This window comes from Myotis yumanensis, unplaced genomic scaffold (assembly GCF_028538775.1).
Source record: "Myotis yumanensis isolate MYYU_CA2020_CCGP unplaced genomic scaffold, mMyoYum1.0.hap1 SCAF_1, whole genome shotgun sequence".
NCBI classification, from domain to species: Eukaryota; Metazoa; Chordata; class Mammalia; order Chiroptera; family Vespertilionidae; genus Myotis; species Myotis yumanensis.
In genome coordinates, this window is record NW_027223752.1 from 139,855,458 (window position 1) to 139,879,153 (window position 23,696).

At 41.2% G+C, this 23,696-nt stretch overlaps 1 protein-coding gene across 2 annotated transcripts in view; it reads left to right on the forward strand.

The window, feature by feature from the left end:
- Positions 1-21,822: 21,822 nt before the first annotated feature.
- Positions 21,823-23,696, forward strand: part of PTER (phosphotriesterase related) — a 75,384-nt gene continuing 73,510 nt past the window's right edge. The window contains exon 1 of one of the 2 annotated variants that reach the window (XM_070432301.1): positions 21,823-21,956. The gene's annotated coding sequence lies outside the window, so the exon portion shown is untranslated. Of the gene's footprint in view, positions 21,957-23,158; positions 23,182-23,696 lie in introns of those variants that run through there. The other variant, XM_070432319.1, reaches the window with a different exon arrangement.

Below are 23,696 nucleotides of genomic sequence, written 5' to 3' on the forward strand. Positions count from 1 at the left end.
CAGGCCAGGCTGAGGGACCGCCCGCCCTCTCTCGAGTGCAAGAATTTCATGCACCGAGCCTCTAGTAGCTTATAAAATTGGAAACATATTGCTTAGATACAAAGAAATAATGTGAGGGTAATAACAGGAGGCCAGTGGAGCTGAAGTAATATTTGATCAGCTAGGACAAGAATCAAAATCAGCAGTGCTAGAAATGAGGGCATGGTCAGGAAAGATAGGCAGGAGCATAGGTGGGTACAGAGCACCTGGGCTTTTGCAGGCAGCATAATGTTAATGATGACTGGGGCCAGGAAATGTCAAATATGGTGAACAAAAATGAAAATAAAAATAGCTGGTGTTGAGAGAAAACATTATGTGTGACTAAAATAGACACAAGTGAATCAAGAGATAGAATTGTAAACAATACTTTTTGTTTGTTTGTTTCCTTGTGTTTCACTAGCCAACTATTTTTTTCTCATTGATTTTCTAGCTAGTTTGGAAGTGGTTACCTCCTTTTAAAAGAGTTCTCTATTCCCTAAGATTACTTTTTACCTGCTCAGTGTTTCTCTGATTGGCTCATCACTTCAACAACAAAAGAAAATCTTAATGAAATGTAACATTTCTATAGCACCTATTTTTGTAACAATGAAAACAAGGTTGCCTGAAAATGTCTTAGTCACATATAAAGTCATTCTAGTACATATATATATATGCATGTGTGTGTGCGTGCGTGTGTGTGTGTTTATTGATTTTAGAGAGAGAGGGAGGGAAAGAGATAGAAGGATATAAACATCAATGAGAGTGACACATCGATTGGCTGCCTCCTGCACGCTCCACACTGGGGATCTAGCTGGCAACCCGGGCATCTTCCCTGACCAGGAATTGAACTGGGGAATCTTTTGGTTCATAGGTGGACACTCAACCATTGAGCCACACTAGCCAGGTTCTAGTTTATATCCTATATAATAAAAGCCCAGCAACTGAATGGCAGAATGACCAGAACAACTGTTGACCAGTTGCTATGATGCGCATTGACCACCAGGGGGCAAGCGTTCAACACAGGAGCTGCCCCCTGGTGGTCAATGTGCTCCTACAATGGGAGCGCCACTTGGCTGACCAGGATGAGAAGCACTCCTGCAGTGGAAGCAGCTGCTCATAGGGCGGGTCCACAGCTGCTTGGCTGACCAGGATGAGTAGCGCTCCCACAGCAGGCCGATCCCTGCAGGCCATAACCCCCACCAGTGCACAAATCCCGTGCACTGAGCCTCTAGTGTATATTTTTTATTTAAAAATTTTTATTAAATTCATTGGGGTGTGACATTGGTTAATAAAATTATACAGGTTTCAAGTGTACAACTCTATAATACATCATCTGTACATTGTATTGTGCATTCACCACCCCACGTCAAGTGTGCTTCTATCACCATTTTCCTCCCTTTACCCTCTTTTACCTCTCCTCCCCCCTTTCCCTCTGGCAATCCCCATACTGTTGTCTGTGTCTGTTGTTGTTTTTTCTTCCTTTTTTCTAATTCTTTATTTTTTAAAGTATTACATATAGTAATTACATATGTCTCCTTTTTGCCCCATTGACCTCTCCCTGGCCACCCCCACCCCATCTAGTTTATATTTTTAAAGGAAAGGTAAGTATTAAAAACCCAACAAGTTTAGAGAATTAGGATTTCCGAAAAATACAAAATGTATTGCATTGTTAAAATCCATTTGTAAAGTAGATTTATATCTAGAGTAGTACACGAACAATAATTAGGTAAGGTTTAGATGTAAATGTAGCTACAATCTTCCCCTTTAATCCAATATTAGTATAAAACGTTACTATTGCTTAATTAGGGACTTGAGCTGGTAAGACAATATATTCTTTACGTTACAACAGTCATGAGAGGAGTTATTGTGTAGCATCAAAATAATAGAGCAGTAGCAGGCAATTGCATTTTCCGACCAGATGCAGTTCTAATAGCTCTATACGATCACTATTAGACCAAGTCTCAGTGAGGAGTATCAGGAAAATTAAAACAGACAGGTACCTCTTTAAGGCACTTGGTGCAATTTAAGTTTGACTTAATAGGGTCTTTCTCTGGGACTCTGAATAGAAGTATAAGCAGTTCCACCAAAATTTTCAGATCTTATTTCTGCTAGAAATGCCAGCTGTTCTTGATCATGTTGATCGTGGGGGCCTTTAATTTAACTTGTACAGAAGGTTGGGCTCCTACAAGACATCTTGTTTCTCTACACACTTAATTGTTTCTCTGCTTTCATTTCAGTTGAAACAAATGTGCATCTGGTAATAACCCGCCAACTTGTGAGGTGCCTCAAGTCAGTATTCTGTGCACATCTTCGCAGCCATGTCTCTTTGCTGCTGCGTATGGCTCTCTCCGTATCCATTTTTCAGGTGTCATGTATGTTATCCCTGTTGTATCCTGTTTTATCTCTCTATTTTCAAACAACCAAAGAGATCTTGCCTCCGTAAAAATTGCAAATAGAGACAACTTATTTCCCCTCTTATTAGAAAAGAGATCCTATAAATTTTATGATCAAATGCTACCTGTGTTTTAAATGTTAAAACAATAAGGAATTTCACTTTTATTTCCTTGTCTGTTTCATTTTTGAAAACAGTTTAGGGTGCATAACCAAACTGTGAAACTTTCCATAGCAACAAGATATAAGAAAGGATATAGGTTTCTTTTGCATTTTCTAGGATAAATGACTCTGGACTACTTTGACTTTTGCCTTTTAAATGCATTCCTGAAACATTCACAGACAGGACTGGCCCCTAAATGTATTGTCCGTGCCTCAAAACCAACTGAGTAAATTATTTCTATTTTCTAGCTATATTTTTAATTATGACCAGCATTCCATACTCAATTTCAGGGGAGTAAAATTCCTGTACTAGGTATTCACATAAGATATGAGATTATTTTCTTTTTATAGACTCTGGAATCTGGGGGAGAGAGAAGTTAGGTATGTGCTAAGGAAGTCGATCTCTCTCTCTCTCTCTTTACACACACACACACACACACACACACAGTCACACATGCTCAGCTATATGACCCTTCAGGATCTCAACCATGGCTGGAATTTGGTGAAGGAGGGAGTGGGGTGGGGAGGTGTTTATATGTTGAGGAACACGGTGGCCATTGTTGATGGATGGTTATTAGACTTGGGGAAATTTCACTAGTTCTAAAATCTCAGACCTCACTGTTGCTTTCCCTACCTCACTAGACATTTTATCTCCTATGAGCGGAGAAGCGTGGTCAGCTTCAGTAAGGGGCACAATGACTTACTTAACATTTTCTAAAGCCTCAAAAGTCACTCATCTTCTAGTAGGAGAATCCTGGGTTCAAGAATGTGGCCAAGAACAGCGGTGCCTGGATAATGATATTTAAAATTGCACTGTGAGCCGAAGCCGGTTTGGCTCAGTGGATAGAGCGTCGGCCTGCGGACTGAAGGGTCCCAGGTTCGATTCCGGTCAAGGGCATGTACCTGGGTTGCGGGCACATCCCCAGTAGGGGATGTGCAGGAGGCAGCTGATCGATGTTTCTCTCTCATCGATGTTTCTAACTCTCTATCTCTCTCCCTTCCTCTCTGTAAAAAATCAATAAAATATATTTTTTTAAAAAAATTGCACTGTGATCCAGGAGATGGGGGAGAGCAAGCCCTAATTTTTATTAGTTGTGAATAAAGGAATTGGTGTTATTCCAAGGTAAGGAGCGCATAATGGCTCTCGCGGAGGAAGCTTTGGAAACCTGGCGCCGTGCTTCTCTGTTTGCTGAGACGCGTGCCTCACAGTCTGTGTTTACACAGTCCGGGTTTACTTTAGCAAAGGTACCTGTTACATATTTGTTGATGTTCTCTTACCTTGTGTTGTTGATGCTGTTTTGTTTTAGATGAAGAACTACCAAAGTACAAGGTTCTGTTTCATGTTTCTCATAAAACATCTATTTATGTAAACATGGAAATCTGCAAAGAAATAAAAAAAGAGTGGGAAACACACAGTACAGGAGAAATTTTACTATATATCAAGATATGTATGCTCTTGGCTTGGTTTTTTATTAAAAAACTGAACGGATACACAAAAAGTAAGTATAACATGTATAAGGTCTGATGAGTTACAATAAAATTGACAACCATGTGCTCACCACCAGGATAAGAAATAGAGCAGCGTGGCACCTATGAGGGTGCCTGTGTGCCACTCCATGATGTTACACCGCTACTTCCTGGGGGTCACACTACCCTGAATTTTGGGATATAATTCCCAAGCTTTTCCTTGTAGTTTGGTGCATATGCTGATATCTTCAATCTGCAGTATAGTTTTGAATGTTTTGAGTTGATATAAACAAAATTACTGTCTTCTTCTGTATCTTGATTTTTTTTTGCTCGATATTATTTTCTGAGATGCATCCCAGTTGATGTTTGTAGCCATATTTTTCCACTGCTGTATAATATTGTTTTATTATTAAAAAACATACGTAAGAAGGAAACGTGCTGTGAAATGGCATACATCTTCAGTATTTGTTGTTTGAGAGAACTTCGATCTTCATTTTCATTTTAGCCTCTGACTCAACTTTATGCTTCCCTGAAGAACAATTATATATTAGTTATTAGTGCTCAAAGGGAATTTAGAGCTTATTTTGCTCTATTATCTTACCTTATGTATGAGGTACCTAAAATCCAGGTAAATGAAGGGATAAGGTTACAAAATAATCAGGTCTTGGGGCATCTAGCCATCCAGCCCTTACTTTTTGTACCTCCTTAAAAAAAAAAAAAAAGGCATACCTTTTGCCATTCTCTTGTTTCTTCTATTTTATTCAGGAACTAGAGGCCCGGTGCATGAAATTCGTTCACAGGGGGCGGGGGCGGGGAGACCCTCAGCCAGCCTGCACCCTCTCCAATCTGGGATTCCTCGGATATCCCACTCACAATCCAGGACTGCTGGCTCCTAACTGCTCACCTGCCTGCCTGCCTGATCACTCCTAACTGCCTCCCCTGTCGGCCTGGTCACCCCCAACTTCCCCTACCCCCACTGGCCTGGTCACCCCTTACTGCCCCCCCGGCCAGCCTGGTTGCCCCCAACTCCCCCATCCACTGGCCTGGTCACCCCCAACAGCCCCCTTGCCGGCCTGGTCACCCCATGCAGCCTGCTGTTCAGGTGTTTGGTCGTCCTTCACTAACCCCCCTGCCGGCCTTGTCGCCCCGCGCAGCCTGCTGTTTGGTTGTCCATCTGGTTGTTTCGGTCGTGATGGCCCCTGGCTTTTTAAATATTAGGATAATACAAGATACTAAAAGAGAGGCTGTGTTTAGACTCACTTCAAAGTGATCAGATGTCCTGATTTTTTAGGAAAAATGCAAGGACTTAATTGTGTAATGCATATTCATACTCTTAAGTATAGTAGTCCCCTCTTATCTGTGGTTTCTCTTTTCCTGGTTTCAGTTATGTATGGCCAACCACAGCCCAAAAACATTAAGTGGAAAATTCCAGAAACAAACAATTTATAAGTTCTATATTGCACGACATTTTGAGTAGTATGATGAAATCCCAAGCCATCCTGCTCTGCCCCAACCATGACTTGAATCATCCTTTTGTCCCAAGACTCCACATTGTAGACTGTAGACACTCCCTGCCCATTAGTCACTTAGTAGCCTTCTCGGTTGTGTGTGTGTGTGTGTGTGTGTGTGTGTGTGTGTGAGAGAGAGAGAGAGAGAGAGAGAGAGAGAGGGAGACCATATTCACATAACTTTGAATACAGTATATTGTCATCATTGTTCTATTCTATTAGTTATTGTTGTTAATTTCTTACTATGACTAATTTATAAATTAAACTGACCATAGCTATTATGTATAGAAAAAAGGATAGTATACATAGGGTTCGGTACTTTCTGTGGTTTCAGGCATCCTCTGCAGGTCTTGGGATGTAGCCTCCGTGATAAGGTGGGACTACTGTTCTTGATTCATTCTCTATCATCTAGAAAGTAGGTTCTTTGCTGGTTGCAATATTTTCTTTTCCAATTTTCAACATAAGAAACTAGTGAGAAAAGTTTTGTGTTTGTTTGTTTTTTAATTATCTCAAACTTCAGTATGCACAAGAATATTCTGCAAGTCCGGTATTAGAGGCCACACTCTCAGAAACACAGATGTAGAAGGGCTATCAGGAGTCCAGGTATCTTCATTGTTAACAAGTCCCCAGATGATTGACAGTCATCTAGTAACTTCCCTGAAAAAATATATAAAGGAAAACAATATCCTGTATTAAAAAACAGGATACTAAGAATATTCTTGGTTCTCATGAATAGAATTTTTTTTTTTAAAAAAAAAGAGAAGCAAACAAAGAAAAATAGCAGCAATTAAAAGCTTAATTTCAGCAAATGTATGAGGGGGTAAAGAATAGCAACAGTGTAAAAGCTATTATTTTCCTTTTTATTGAGATATAATTGACATAGGACATTATAATAGTTATACAATGTACTGATTCAATATTTGTACATATTGGGAAATTATTGCCACAATATGTCTAGTTAACATCCATCACCATACAGTTACCAAATATTTTTTCTTGTGATGAGAACAGCAACTTTCAAATATGCAATACAGTATTGTTAACTATAGTAAATAAGCTATACATTATATCCCCAAGGCTTATTTATTTTATAACTAAAAATCTTTGCCTTTTGATTCCTTTTATCCATTTTGCCCACCTCTTCCCCTGCACCTCTGGAACCATCAATCTGTTCTCTGTATATATGAACATGGGTTTTGTGGGGGTTTTGTTTTTAGATTCCACATATTAGATCACACAGTATTGGTCTTTCTCATTTCACTTAGAATAATGTCCTGAAGATCCATCCATGTTGCAATGGCAAAATTTCCTTCATTTTTATGGCTGAATAAAATTCCATTTTATAGATAGATGATTAGATATAGATAGATATAGATATATAGATACAGATAAAGATATATCACATTTTTTTATCCATTCATTCATCAGTGGACACTTAGGTTGCTTCCACATGTTGGCTACTGTAAAACCAGAAGTGATCATCTATCAAAGTACACAGGATAAGAAAATCAACTACTCATAGATTGAAAGACTCTCTAAATCCAAAATGTTTGCCCAACACGCCACCATGGTATCTGAAATTCTTACTATCAGACACAAGCACTACTTTAGATTAAGGAAATATATTTCTAAGTGTGTTCTCCATGGAGCATTAATAGGTTTTATATTAAGAAAAAACACACAGAGACATGTTTATTAATGTCCACAAGTTTGGGAAAATCTCAGGTTTAAACAAATAGTTGTCTTCACTGTAGAACTTACCAGGCTTGGGAAAACTGCAAAGTATTATGAATCTCCAATAATGGATATAAATAAACAGGATTTTCCAAACATGATAGAACATGGAACACTTTTTTTTATAATATACCTTAACCAACTGGTACATTAGAAATTTCATCTTTCCCAGAACACCCTTAATAGTATGCAAATGTCCTCTAGATGGACAGCTCATGAGCACATTGCCATTCATAAATACTAGAGCATGGATTTCTTTTCCATTAAAATAATCAGCTTCAGAGAAGACAAACTTGCACGGACTGGGATTTACACTTTGGTGTGACTGAAAGACAATGGGTGATGCCTAGAGGATGCTGGTGGGGGGTGAGGAGTATGCTGGCCATCTCCGGTGCAGCACTAGCCAGTAGGAATTATCACAGATCCCAGAGCCAGAACAGAGGGCATACTGGGGAGTCCAGAGAGTATGAGTGACAGTCACCAAACAGACTAAAATGGAAGTGAACAGAGAAAGCGGTGGGAGGCATTACAGACAAAGTTTGATCGTGGTAATCTTTTGCCTAAGACTACCCTTCCTAGGGAAAAAAAATCAATATTTTTATATTTCCAGAGGCAGCTAACCATTATAACCCTCCCTGCTTCTAATTCCTTTGAATGTAATTCTTTCTGCAGTCAAGTATAATCAAGTAAATTACAGCATGCAAAATAGCGGAGACCTTCAGGAATACAAACTTAATGCCTAACATGCAATATACTGTGACCTCCAGAGCTCTGCAGTTTAACATCAGTCACATTTGGACTTCTCACTTCTTCTACAAAAAAAAGTGTTTATTTTAGTATTTTAAAACTATTACAGTAAGTCCTTACTTAACATTGTCCACAGGTTCTTGGAAACTGTGACTTTAAACAGAACGATATATATAACAAAACCAATTTTACCCAAGGCTAATTGATAAACAGAAGAGTTAAGTTCCTTGGGCATATTTCTGGTCATGAAAACAACACCAAATTTCTCAGTAAAGACCCCAAAACACTTCTAATATTAAACACTGAAATAAATGTAAGCTATACATACATTTAAGGAAGATTAATAAAAACAAGTAGGAATGATTTTCTAACTCCATTATTCCAGTTCATGGTCAGGGGGGCTGGAGTCTGTCCCAGCAGCTCAGGGCAAAAGGCAGAACCCACCTAGGATGGGTGGCCCTTCCATTGCAGGGCTACGCACACCCATCCCACACTCAGACTGGGCAATGCAGGCTCGCCACTGAATCTCATGTGCACATCTTTAGGATGAGAGAAGAAGCCAGAGTCCCCGAGAAAACCCATGCACAGGAGTGTGCCAACTCCACACAAACAGTGGCTCAGCCAGGAATCAAATTCTTTTTCTAATTAAAGTTATAACAGAACAACTTTGAAGGAAACAACAGTCAGTCAAGTACTCAAAATCACACAAATTTTATTTCTGTACTTTGGGTTTATTCTTTTTTTTTAATTTAAATATTCTTTATACCCCCAGCACATGCCCTTACCCCCGCCCCCTACTGTCTGTGTCCATTGGTTATGCTCATATGCATGCATACAGGTCCTTTAGTTGATCTCTTACTCCCTCACCCCCCGCCTTCCCTCATAGGTTGGACAGTCTGTTCAATGCTTCTATGTCTCTGGTTCTATTTTTGTTCATCAGTTTATGTTGTTCATTATATTCCACAAATGAGTGAGATCATGTGATATTTATCTTTCTCTGACTGGCTTATTTCACTTAGCGTAGTGCTCTCCAGGTCCAACCATGCTGTGGGGAATGGTAGGAGTTCTTTCTTTTTATTCTTATGATGAAGATTCAAGATTCACCCCTTAGAGAAAGCATCTATAACAGTTTCACATGATATATTACTTTCTACTGCAAAGTGAAATTGTAGTCAAGAATCTGAACTAACATGTAAACACCACTCTAATTTTAAAATCAAAGTTCTCAAATATTTTTAATGGTTAGGGATTCACTTGATCTTAAAAGCAATGTTTGTGCATTGCCTCTCATTGAACTGAATACAGTGCAAAAGACAGTGGTGTCAGAGGTTTTATTTTGGGAGATGTTAGCACCGTCATTCAAGGAAGACACAATCCATGTGTGGACTGTCACTTTGAACTGAGTCTTTTTCTGACTGAAGGAAAAATGTGTCTCGTTGTAGTGAGTTTTTTCTTCTTCTTCTTCTTCCCACCTAAAATCATGTTTTCCACCTTAATACTCATATTTGATGAGCTATTTTCATATGAAGTTTCTATGGCCTGTCAAAAGGCGCAATCTGCCTCATATATGATGTACTAAGATATTTGTACCCTGACTGTTAATTAGCGTGACAGCCTACAACATTTTTTTATTTTTCAATTGAGTGCAGCTTAGTGTCTAGGCTTAGGTTAAAAGTGCAGGCTGGCAAAACCACTGTCTTTTAACACCTCCTCCATGTTCTTTGGATGCTGACAAAATTATTTTTGTGCCAATAAATCAGACTGTCCTGCTACCTGAAAGAGGGAAAAAGGAAAGCGAAGACATTTTCCTAAATAAAATTTCTGTGACTTAGCACATGCCAGAAGGAAAGTGAGGACCCTATCTCTCAGAGGTCTAAGTGATATCTTATTTCTATGTGGTTTATTTTAAAACTAGAGGCCCAGTGCACGAATTCGTGCACATTGAAAGGAAATCAATTAGAAGAAATATTTTAATATAACTATTTGCCCTTTCTCTATAATAGAAGTGTCAACCAAATTCACAATCAACAATGACAGATCAAAACACACGTGTGATTGACACCAGTGAGAGCTTTATATGTATCGTGCAAGTGTGAGTCAACTTAGCCTTTTATAGATATAGAATAAAGTGGCTTAATTAGACAGCTTTCTGATTTAGCTAAACCTTTTCCAGACCAGTGAAGCACCCCGACTTCTCTTTCAGGTAATTGTCAGCAACACAGCAGTAAATATCAACACGAAGCAGATTATTACTGTAGATCACACAGGGAGAACAAAGGGTAAAATATTTAGCTGTAGCAGTGTTTGACTATATTCTGCACAGTGAGAAAACCTGAATTCATTTTCAAGTTCCACCATTTCTTACTTCTTTTCAGTCGGATCAAGTTTCTAAGCTTTCTAAATCTCTGTTTTCTGGCTAATGAAAAGAAAATAGGATTCTACAGAGTCTCCTATCTACCTACTCCAGGACTTCTGTGAGGATCAAATGAGATGAGGCACATGAAAATGTTTCACAAACATTTGGTTAAAGTGTGAAACGTTTGCACCTGGCTATAAAGCAAGTCATGTTCTTGGGCTGAAGAAACTGCAAGGAGGCTAGTAGCTAGGGAGAGGAAGCCAGGCATTGCTACTTGACATCATTACCCAGACAGTCTGACACTTAGCATATTAGCCTTTTATATATAGAGACTAGAGGCCTGGTGCACAAAATTCATGCACGGGGGGTGGGGAGGGAGAGGGGTTGTCCCTCAGCCTGGCCTGCACCCTCTCCAATCTGGAATCCCTATCACAATCTGGGACTGTTGGCTCCTAACCGCTCACCTGCCTGCCTGCCTGATTGCCCCTAACCGCTTCTGCCTGCCAGCCTGATTGCCCCCTAACTGCTCCCCTGCCAGCCTGACTGACGCCTAACTGCTCCCCTGCTGGCCTGATCACCTCCAACTGCCCTCCCCTGCTATCCTGGTTTCCCCTAACTTCTCTCCCCTGCTGGCCTGGTCACACCCAACTGCCCTCCCCTGCCAGCCTGGTCGCCCCCAACTGCCCTCTCTGCTGGCCTGGTCACACCCAACTGCCCTCTCCTGCAGGCCTGGTCACCCCCAACTGCCCTCCCCTGCAGGCCTGGTTGCCTCCAACTGCCCTCCCCTGCTGGCCATCTTGTGGTGGCCATCTTGTGATGATGTGAGGGCATCACATGAGGGCGTGGTGCCACCTAGGCTTTTATTATATAGGATATTGAATTTGCCAAAAGTTTAAAAACGTATGTTGTTTTCTATTACTCTATCAATGATGTGAGTCAGAGTAGCTTTTTTTAAAAATAGGACCCTGATTAACTGCAAATTCTGTCTATTCTGCCTTCATAGAAAATCATCTTCATACCGTGAATTGGAGCCAAACCACAGGAAACACTCAGGTCAGGGGCATCTACGAGGTCAGGTGTGAGCAATGAAGAACAAGGCTAGGTTTTCACGCAATTGATGGGCAAGAAATCATTTCCAACCAAGGCAATGGGACTTCTCTCCAATCTCTGGATCAGGAAGAGGAATTTTATGGCACATTCTCCATGGCACATGGCTGCTTGGAAACAAAGCACAAGACCAACTGCCTCAGAACAGACACATGTTAACCACCAGCATCTCCGTTCTGAAAGCTTTGCCTGTGTCGCCACTGAAACATCGTTTCCAGAGCACAGACCGCAGGCACATAGAGATGTACCAGAATTTGCTGCAAAATTAGACACACCAACATTGCTTTTCAGACCACTAATGCCAAAATGCTGCTCCAATCAAAATAATGAAACAGGTTGTTTAACACCATCTCCTCTTGGAAGCTGACATCCAGGAGATGGTGGTGGTGGAGGTGCCTTGAAAGCTGGGGTGTCTTTAAGAATGGCGGCAAGGAAAAACTAATGTAACGTTCAGGAGAGTGGCTTCCCTGCGCAGGGCTGGGAGAGTTGGGTGAGTGGAGAGGTAATGAGACTGAAGGAGAGTGTGCAAGGGGCCTCTATAATAGTGGGAATGTTGGGTGGTGGGTTCACAGAAGTTTGCTTTATTGCTAGGCTTTATATCTTCCATATTTATTGAATACGTTCAACCATGTCAATTAAAATACTGTGTGTCTCATGCTCAAATAAAACTGTCTGTTAAGCTTCCACACATTTATGCTCCTTTTGTTAAAAAAAAAAGGATAGTTCTCTATTAAAATGGGCCCACCATCCTCACATCTTATTACCATCTAAATATGAGAATAATGAAATGGGCTATTTTAAGAAACCTTAAGAAGAATGCCAAAGCCTAATATAGAAGTTTTCCTGTTGTACCGGTTCCTATGAACACATATTCAAGCTCACACACTTGCATGACGGTGCAGTGCTTTCTGACTCACTCTGCTTCTCTACAGTTCAATCCTTTCCCTGGGACTTCAGATTCTTTGAGTTAAAAGCTCCTTTGAGTTTGCTCATTTCTCAGCAGTGGGTGATTTAAAAATGTCCTTTACCTCCTCCCAAGAGGAGAGTGTTAGATACTAGATTGTTTATCAGATCTTCTTGTGGCTCTAAAAGTCTCTGCCTCTGTGACAATCAAGGCACGTGTTAGCTTGTCTTTTCCCAGCTCCCCCATTCTCAAACCATCCAGTTTCTTCCTCAAATAATTGAAGAAAAAGAAGAAGGTGTGGAATTGGAACTCTGCTCCCTGATTCCTCCCTTCTTTACTTTCCAATGCAAATCAACTCTCCTTACCCACTAGCAGAACACCCCTCGGTCCGTCTGCCTCCCCAGTGCTACACACACACACACACACACACACACACACACACACGGCATATAGGAAGCCTGGCCTCACTGAGTCACTAGTTTAGCTCTAATCTTGCTTCTGCTGATCTGTGCCAGGCACTCATTCCCTTATCTATATAATAAGAGCTAACATTTGTTGATCCCTTTGCTATGTACTGTGCTACATATTTGAATTGCTAGGTAATTAGCAATTCTTAGTATTTGGAGTCAGCTAATTCTAGATTTGAATCTCAGCTTACCCCTTTATTAGCTATGAGACCTTGAGCAAAAACACTTTACATCTCTGAGCCTCAGTTTCCACATCTGTAAAATGGGGATTATGTAAGAATAAAAATCTTTAAAATGTTTGTAAGGGGCTATTAGAATAGAGAGAGGCACACAGACTTTCACTAAATGATACTTAACTTTTGTCACTATTATTTGCATTATTGCCAGTGGCACTACACTGGACAATATCCCCATATCCTTACTCCTATACTCCTCCCTGAGACTCTCATGCCTGATTTCGCTGCCCCCGCCTGGGTATCAAATCCCTTCTCCTGACCCCTGGGTCTTGGGCTTTTCTTTCTGATGGTCCTCACAGGGGAGACCTTTTAGAGTGCTGCACCCTGAGGCCCACCTATCCTCTCATCTAAAAGCACACTCTTTACCCCATTCTATTTGCTGTTTTAGACTTCTCTATACTTAAACCCTCATTACCCCTCCTGTGTAGCCAACCTCCCAGTATTGCTCTGTAGACTCCAGATAAGACACTTTCACATAGCGTATCACTCAATCCCATACAAACACTACGACGGTTCCGGGTCTCTACTATCTTCAACATAGGAGGTGTTCTCAGTTTTCACCATCTCCCAGAGGACGGCACATGTATCACATCTGCTAAGTCACATGGCCATGCCCAGCTGCAAGAGGGGCCGCGTAGGGTCATCTTTAACCGGGTGACCACAAAACCTGCTAAATTATGAGAGTAAAAGAAAAGGAGAATGATCTGAAGGACAGCCAGCAAGCTGCCAGAGGGAGAGGATAGTAGTGTCATTTCCTGTGAGGACACTGTGACTGGGGGAAGTTAAGGGGTCTATCAGACCCTGGAGCTGCTTCTGAAGGTCCTGGTGGGCACTGCCTGAGTGCCCGTGTTCACTGAGCATGCAGCTGCTTCTCTCAGGAGGTTTGTCATAAGAGAAGACCCTGGTTCTCATCCTAATCTAGCTACAAGATCAAAGCAAACTCCTCTCTTCAGTTATTTTAGCTACAACATGATGTTTATAGACCCTAACATAGTTTATAGACCCTGGTATAGTGTTACTTCTCTTAGCAATATTTACTAAGTGACACAGTTTAGCCAATGACTCACACAGAAGAGTTCTTTAGCAACTATGGTTGCAAAGGACGTATTCTTTACACAGAACAAAATATTTTAGATTGGCCACCATCATGAATGACACAGTAACTATCCAGACCAGGAGGTTCATGACTGACAGACTACTTCAGTGGAAACAAATAGCCATGGACTTCCTTTTCCCTGGGAAGGCAAAGGCAACCCAAGACAGAAATTTGGGGAAATCTAGCCAAAAGGCACAAGACCACACCAGGTGTCATCTTTGTGTTTGGATTCAGAACCCATTTTGGTGGTGGCAAGACCACTGGCTTTGGCACAATTTATGATTCCTTGGATTACGTGAAGAAAAATGAACCCAAACATAGATTTGCAAGACAGGGCCGATATGAGAAGATGACCTCAAGGAAACAGAGAAAGGAACACAAGAGAGAATGAGACTCCGGGGAACCGCAGAGGCCAATGTTGGTGCGGCCAAAAGTGAGCTGGAGACTGGACAGCAGAAAAAGTCAAGGTTCTTCAGGGACTTCACCTGTGGTGACTGTGTAGATTTTTCATGAGAGGATTAATAAACTGAGAATTTAAGTACATATGTATGTGTATTGGTTTAATATATGTATTTAAATATATAAATATACACATATTCAAATATATAAATATGTAAATATATATTAACATATATTTAAACCAGTATTTATTTATTTATTTTTATTGCTAAAAGTATTACAAAGGGTATTACATATGTGTCCTCCCCCCCCCCTTGACAATCCCCTGGCCTTCCTTACCCCCCAGTGTCTTATGTCCATTAGTTATGCTTATATGCATGCATACAAGTCCTTCGGTAGATCTCCTACCCCCCTCCTTCCTGTCCCCCAACCCTCCCTGGCCTTCCCACTACAGTTTGACAATCAGTTTGAGGCAGCTCTGTCTCTGTATCTATTATTGTTCAAAAGTTTGTAATGGTCTTTATTATCCATGAATGAGTGAGATCATGTGGTATTTTTCCTTCATTGACTGGCTTATTTCACTTAGCATAATGCTCTCCAGTTCCATCCATGCTGTTGCAAATGGTAAGAGTTCCTTCTTTTTTACAGCAGCATAGTATTCCATCGTGTAGATGTACCACAGCTTTCTAATCCATTCATCTACTGATGGGCACTTAGGCTGTTTCCAGATCTTAGCTATGGTGAATTGTGCTGCTATGAACATCGGGGTGCATATATCCTTTCTGATTGATGTTTCTGTTTTCTTGGGATATATTCCTAGAAGTGGGATCACTGGGTCAAATGGGAGTTCCATTTTTAGTTTTTTGAGGAACCTCCATACTGCCTTCCATAGTGGCTGCACCAGTCTGCATTCCCACCAGCAGTGCACAAGTGTTCCTTTTTCTCCACATCCTCTCCAGCACTTGTCGTTTGTTGATTTGTTGATGATAGCCAGTCTGACAGGTGTGAGATGGTACCTCATTGTTGTTTTGATTTGCATCTCTCGGATGATTAGAGACTTTGAGCATGTTTTCATATGTCTCTTGGCTTTCTGGATGTCCTCTTTTGAAAGGTGTCTATTTAGGTCCTTTGCCCATTCTTTGATTGGATTGTTTACCTCCTTTTTGTTATGTTGTATGAGTTCCCTATAAATTTTGGAGATTAGGCCCTTATCAGATATGATGTTGGCAAATATGTTTTCCCACGCAGTGGGTCTTCTTGTTGTTTTGTTGATGGTTTCTTTTGCTGTGCAGAAGCTTTTTATTTTGATGTAGTCCCATTTGTTCATTTTCTCTTTAGTTTCAAGTGCCCTAGGAGCTGAATCAGTGAAGAAATTGCTTCTGCCTATGTCTGAGATTTTGTTGCCTTTGTATTCTTCTAGAATTTTTATGGTTTCCTGTCGTACATTTAAGTCCTTTATCCATTTTGAGTTTATTCTTGTGTATGGTGTAAGTTGGTGGTCTAGTTTCATTTTCTTGCATATATCTGTCCAATTTTCCCAACACCATTTATTGAAGAGACTATCTTGGCTCCATTGTATGTTCTTGCCTCCTTTGTCAAATATTAATTGAGCATATTGGTTCGGGCTAATTTCTGGACTCTCTATTCTATTCCATTGATCTATATGTCTGTTCTTGTGCCAGTACCAGGCAGTTTTGAGAACAGTGGCTTTGTATACAGCTTGATATCTGGCATTGAGATCCCACCTACTTTGTTCTTTCTCAGGATCACTGCAGCTATTCGGGGTCTTTTTTTATTCCAGATGAATTTTTGGAGAGTTCGTTCTAGATCTTTGAAGTAGGCCATTGGTATTTTAATGGGAAGTGCGTTGAATTTATAGATTGCTTTGGGTAGTATGGACATTTTAATGATGTTGATTCTACCAATCCAAGAACATGGTATGTTCTTCCATCTCTTTATGTCTTCTTCTATCTCTTTTTTCAACGTCCTGTAGTTTTCTGAGTAGAGGTCTTTTACCTCTTTAGTTAAGTTTATTCCTAGGTATATTAATTTTTTTGGTGTGATGGTAAATGGGATTGTTTTTATAATCTCTCTTTCTGAAAGTTCACTATTGGTGTATAGAAATGCCTCAGATTTCTTAGGGTTTAAATCAGTATTTATGCAAATTTTCTGAATAGGAATTTAAACTAATTCCATGGCAAACCTCTCCCCTTCACACACACACAATTTTCAGCAATCCTGCAATGAAAACAAAGAAATTATCCCTATTACTTTTTAAAAATCAAGTTACTTGAATTATGAATTCAAGTCATCCTTTTAATGCTTTGAGTCCACGTTGTTTTGTTTTTCAACACTGAGAAAACTATCATTTGGTATTCTTCATAGACACACATGCTTGAACTTAACAGTGAATGAATAGCTGTCCTGCTAACTTTTTTGGTTTTAATTTTATTCTGTTTAATTTACCTCTCAACACTGTTTTTGTTAAAAATCAATAGTCACATTGTTATGTGCTAATAGATGCCTCTAACACTTCCATAACTCTCTTAAGGATTTGAAAGCATCATGGAAGCCATTTAATATTATCAGTGACTGGCTAAAGGAGGATGGCTTTCAATTTGCATAGGGAACTATCCAGTTCTCTTACCAGCACAAATACTATATTAATCAGGGTAAACTATCTACTGTAAAAAAAATGACCCTCACATCTCAGTGGTTTAAGACAATAACAGTTAATTTTTCACTCACATTTTCTCGTAGTTAGGATAGGTAGAGGGCCTGCTCAGATGACCATTCAGATATGTCCCCTCTCTCCTGTAGCTCTATTCTCCGGGGCTAGGAATTCTTTCCATCCTGCCCACGAATGGAGAGAGAGTGGAGAATGATGGGTGGGTGGGAGGTTTTTTGTTTTTTTGTTTTTTTTTTTTTCAGTTTATCATCATAGCCGGGTTCTCTTGTCAGGGTCTCCAGCCAAGTTCTGTCTAGGTTCTCTTGCAATGTTCTGTCTAGGTTCTCCAGCCAAGTTCTGTAGCCAGGTTCTGTCCAGGATCTTTTGCCATGTTCTCTCCCTAGGTTCTCTCTCTAGGTTCTCTCTCTAGGTTCTGTGTCTAGGTTCTGTCTCTCGGGTGGGAGGTTTTTTAATGGGCCAATTCTGGAAGGCACCTCTCACTTCTGCCACACTCCAATGGCTGGCACGCGAAGGACTGCACCTAACTGCAAGGAGGTTGGGAATTGTTGGTGTAGGTATGTGCCCAGCAGGAGGAGGAGGAAGTGGGTTTAGTGAGCATCTAGCCATCAAATACCTTTGAGTCTGTCACAAATACCAAAATAAATTGCTCAATCAAGAAAAAAAAGGCAATTTAATTTAAAAGTATTTAAAACTAATGCTGGCATAATTTAAACATTTTTAAAGTCAATAATGTAGTTTATAGTTATGACTTATTATTTATACTAGCAAATCTAGTGAGAGAAATAAGCAGCCAAATTCAAGTCAACTTTTTACAAGTTATTTGCAAACAGCTATCTAAAGTCTAAATATTTTTTATTGTGAAAAAAAAATACATAACATTTACTATTTTAACCATTTTTAAGAATACAGTTCGGTGGCACTAAGTACATTCACATTGTTGGGTTAATGTCACTACCATCCATCTTTACTTTTTTTCATATTTCCAAATTGGAAATCTGTGTGTATTAAACACTAACTCCCCATTCACCCTCCCTCAAGCCTCGTGTAACCACTACTCTGTTTTCTGTATCTATGAATTGGACCACTCTAGGCACTTCTACAAGTGAAATAATGCAATATTTGTCCTTTGTGTCTGGCTTATTTCACTTAGCATAATGTCCTCAAGATTCACTTAAGTTGTAGCATTATCAGAATTTCATTCTTTTTTTAAGGCTAAATAATCTTCCACTTTATGGACCTACCACATTTGTTTACCCATTCATCCATTAATGGACACCTGGGTGGTTCCCACCTTTTGGCTGTTGTGAATAATGCTGCTATGAACAGGGTGTACACATATGCGAGTCTCTGCTTTCACTTCTTTTGGATATATAACCAGAAGTAGAGTTGCTGGTTCAATTGGTAAGTCTATGTCTAATTTTTTGTAGGAACTGCTCTACTGTTTTCCACAGCAGCTATAAGTCAGAATAGCTTTAAAGACAAACTTGTAATCGGTTTCTAAAAGGTAGTGACTCATCAGTAACATTATAGTCCCCATAAAAGGTTCCTTGAATTGGGGGATTATGTGTTTCCAATATTGTTCTTCAAAAACTAGGATAGTTTTAAATTTTATTTTTCCTTTGCCTCTAAGTGCAGTAATAAAATATATTGAGTAGTTAGTTGTATCCTCTGGGTGGTTTAATGAATAGGAATTTGATAGAAAAATGTGTGTTTTCCAAGTGCCTTAGCCCCCTTGTGACATTGGTATCTATTCCATTTCCTAGGAATGATGGGAATGGTTTACCACGCCATGGCTAAAAATTTAAGCAGGAAACTCTGCAGCACTGTCATTTTAACTTCCAGTTAACAATTAAAACCTGACAGTAAGATGATATTGTAGTGCATTTTTCTGCTGCTCATCTGACAAATTAACTGGATTACTTTATGTTTTGCCCTCTCCAGCTTTTTTTGTAGAGACTCTTTCTGTTATATTTAAAACAACTAACTCGGTGATGAAAACCTGAGTGCTTTCCAGAAGTTTGACCCAAACGGTGAGGGGGTTTGGATGTTTGGTTTTGATTTCCTTCTCTCTACCAATTTTATGTTTCTGCGTCCGTCCGGGGACTGTGAAAATTCAAACACACGATGAAGATGAAAGGCGGGGACTGTGGAAAAGAGAGTGCATTTGAACTGAACCCTAAACTGAGAGATTCATTTGGAAACCTTTGGTTCCTTAATGATGTGATTTTTAACTTGGCTATTTCATCACAGACATTGATAGTCCAGGGTTCAAAACATATGTCCAAGCTAAGCTTTCCCAGGAAGAAAGGCTGAATAATGAAGTTGGGCACAAGGCTTGAGGCCAGATTACCAGTTTTGACAGCAGCACCTAATAAAAGATCCCTCTTATCTGTTCTTGCCTACCCAACCTCAGGGCTAGTAGATTTGGGGACCAGTAGTATAGAATGTTTATTTTTTAATTATTTTTAAATAGGATAGCATGTGATGCTTACCTAATAGTAATATTTAAACCACTTATGATATGAAATGGAGTTACAGTGTGTACTCAAATGCTATATGCTATCAAATATTTTCACTGTTGTACATTGGATTTGCATGAATTTCTCTCCCCTCGTTTGAAAACACGTGTTCACAATAGCTTGATGCAGCTCCTGAAATAAAACTCCTGCATATTAATTTGAGGTTTCTTTGAAGCTACTTCTGTCAAAGAGAAATGAAATCTAGACCAGCTCCTCTTTAACACTAAGTTTTTAAGGAGGAAAGCCATAGAAATAAGAGCCTGAAGGGAAAATCCATCACAAATCTTGTACAACGGGTGCAAAGTGGGTAGTGGAGAATTTAGTAACTTCCACAAAGAAAAACCAAAGTCATTTTTTTAACACAAATCTTATGTATAATTTCACGTGTGGCAGCAAGGGCTAGTAAAATACATGACATTATAAATAATGGATGTTTAGGCCTCTCTTTAACAGCCATTGTCAGGCAGACATGTATCCGGCTTTGTGGCTGCAGTGCTGGTAATCTAAGCGGTAGCCTACACTGAAATTGCTCTAGAAGGCTCCCTCGATCCATCTACTCACTATACAATCTCAGTATAAGCCCAGCCATTCCTCGTAATATTCAACTGTCTCAATACTCATCCCTCTGGAGTTCGTAACCACTACTTTTTTCTTGTCTCTCCCACCTCTGGGCCTGTTTTTATCCCCTTCCCTGTCTTGGATGTAAGCAGCCACCATTCTTTAGGACAATTGCTCTCACTCAATATTTTCTCCCTGCCTAGCCCTTACCAGCCAACATCTTTATAACTACTTATACTTTCACCTTTCTTAAAAAAGAAAGAAAAAAAAACACCAAAAAGAACCCACACAAAATAAAACATTTATATCCTTTTTTTCCCCTCTTTTTTTCTGACTTAACTATATTAATGTTTTCCCTAGGCTCCTATCAAAGTGCCTGCTCTCTACTAAAAAGGTATGATAGAGGGACATCAACCAAACTGGGGTCTAGTCCTCGCCTTGCACAGGCAGCTCTCTCTAAGACTGTTTTTGTGTCTGTAATTGGAGGAAAGAGAGATCCCACACACACAGGGTTATTCTAAAAGTTAAACATGATACCATATACAAAGTACCTGTTATAAAGCCTAGCAGAGTTGGCCTCAGGAAATACCATCCATTATTATTATTATTATTATTAAATGCCCACCTTCCTTTCAAATGACAACTGAAGGTTCATCCTCTTTTCCTCAGATTCAGGATAAAATTAATTGAATCCACTGTAACACTTAAAGGTGTTACTGCATATTTTGGCAACTGATCCTAGCACGATGTTTTGTAGACAGACTTACCGGTAGTCACTAAGCCGACTTCAGTTGCATGACATGCTGGGCCAGTTCACACGCTCTGCTACTCTATTTTAAACACGACAAACCTCAAGCCCAAGGACAAGAGACGGTGGATAAATAAGCCCAAATCCTGCTCATGACACCCAATTGCCAGGGCAGCCCCTCTGATGTGTTACCCTTGGAGAAAACTGGAAGGGTTTTTGGAGCGACTGAAGCCTCTGTGTTCCTGGCTTTTCTACAGAGAACTGGGATCTGGGGGAATGTAGCTGCTTCCTTTCCCCTGGGGGATCTAGCCCCTTGCCCATTCAGCTCAGGGGCACTAGACAGAGGTGAGAAACCTCTCCCTCCAGGGTATTTGGGGACTATCGACAACACACTCTTGCGCAGAGAAGTCGGTTCCCAGCACAGACACTTAGAACATCTTGCAGCTACAGCCTGCGGTCCCCTTCTGGGGTAGGACGGGGTCCCAGCAAGCTGGAGCCCAGACTTGGCCTCCAGGAGAGTGGGGTGTGTGTGGGGGGGGGGCGAGAGAGGGGGGAAGGAGGCCCCGCCACCGCCGGGGCTCCCTGGGCGTGGCCTACTCTCAGGGTGGGGCGTGGCTGGGACCTCGGGGCGTGGCCTGGGGCCCGTAGGGGCGTGGCTGGGTCAGGGACACCACCCGGGGACCTGGGGGCGGGGAGAAGACTACCCGGAGGGTGAAGTGGGAGGGAAGCGGGGCGAAGTTCAAGGTCCGGGAAGTTGGGGCCTTGCTGAGGGTCCCCGTGGAGAAGGCTGCGCTCCTCGAGAAGAGGGAAGGTCCTGGGAGCCAGAGCGGGCGCGGGAGCCGTGGGCCTGGTAGGAAGGGTGGGGTGCCATGCCGGGAGCCCCCGCGGCGGGATCGCGGCTCAGCTCTGCGCCTTCATCTTGCAGGGAGCCCCGCGGAGGTTAAAGCCGGCCGCGCCTGGGCCCGGTGCTGCTGCCTTGCCCGCAGAGCTCGCGGAAGCTGCAAAGCCTTGGGTCCCGAGGCTGAGCGAGGTCTGGGAGGCCGGCCTGGGCTGGGAGGTGTCTAGGTGCCCCGAAGTGTTCAGGTCCCGCCCAGCCCTGGCCTGAACCTGAGGCGGAGAGTCCGGCGGGAGGGAGGCCCGAGGGCCCGCACGGCCAGCGCTCAGTTGTTTCGTCTCCGAAACGCCCCTGGTCCCCTCGGGGCAGCTGTGCTGGGTGAGGGGCGCCTCTCCTGGCTGGGCCGCCTTTAATAATCACAGCCTTGGGCTCTGCCACACCTTGTATTTTACCACTTAATGGTTCTGGTATCATGAAGTATTGCAAACACAGTAGGTGCGCCTTCCCGACGGAAGGGAGTGTGGCATTTACAGCTGCTGTGCTGGGCTATGCTAGTGGCGGTGCAGTGACACCTCTGAGCCCATTCACAGATAAAAACTTCTGCCTTGAGTAGAACCAGGAGTCCATTTGTCCTCACACCACCGCTCCAGTGGAGGAAACTGACAAGCATTTACTCCTAGCCTAAAGGATAATGGATTCATTGTCTACAGAAGGAATGTCAGTAAGAAAAGAGCCCTAAGACTTAGGAAACCTACTTATCCTGTTACATTTTATTTTACGTGGACAGGACGGGTGTACTCAGCTATCCCATAGAAATAAGCGGCCCCTTCAAAAAGAAATCTCTATGCATCCTGCAAAGATTAGACAACTTGCTGGTTGTTGATAGCAAGGTAGCAACTTAATTTTTTTAAAGAAAAAAAGATAATTCAAACACAAAATTTTCAAGGTGCTACTTTATGAAATTTGTCCTCATTTGTGGAGGCTAGAGGTTGCTTTATGTTATAAAATTAACTAAGATATGTGTAACATAGGTATTTGGAATAAAATAACAAAGTGCATTTGGTTGCTATCCCCTGATCTTAGAATCATAATAGAAATGCCCAAGCCTGTATTTGTCGACAGTTGGTAAAACCTAATCACCAGGGTTCTCTGAGCTCTAATTGAATCCTCTCCACAGCCCCCACCAGATATTCCCTTATTGAAGGAAGGTAAGGCACAGAGAAGTGAGGCCACGCTGCTGGTAAGTTTAAAGAGAAAAATTATATATTTCTAACTCCAAAGCCGGTGCTCTTCCCCCTTAGCCACCTGTACTTTATTTTTCACAAGTAGATAAGCAATCAGAGAGGTTGCTGGTTTTAAGAACTCTGGACCCATGTGTACAGCCTAACCCTCGTTCTGGTTCCAGCTCCTGACTTTGTATAAGTTCCTTATCTTTCCTAGGAACATAATTGATCTCTAGTATCTCCTAGATCTAAAAAAAAAAATCTATAGATGAGTGAAAATAAGATTCTGCTTTTAGCAATTGATGCTATTGTTGGCCACATTTGGTGTAGAAATTACAGGGTGGTCAGGAAGGGTCAGCTGATTCATTCAATAAATATGCAGTGTGTGCCAGGGTCGCACTGGGGCTCCAATGGAGAACAGGCCAGGTGAAGGCTCTCCTTGGACTTCAGATTCTGGTTGGAGGCAGAGGAACCTGAGGAAACAAGGAAGGAACCAACAAACAAGTTAATTAACAAACAGCTGCAAATGGTT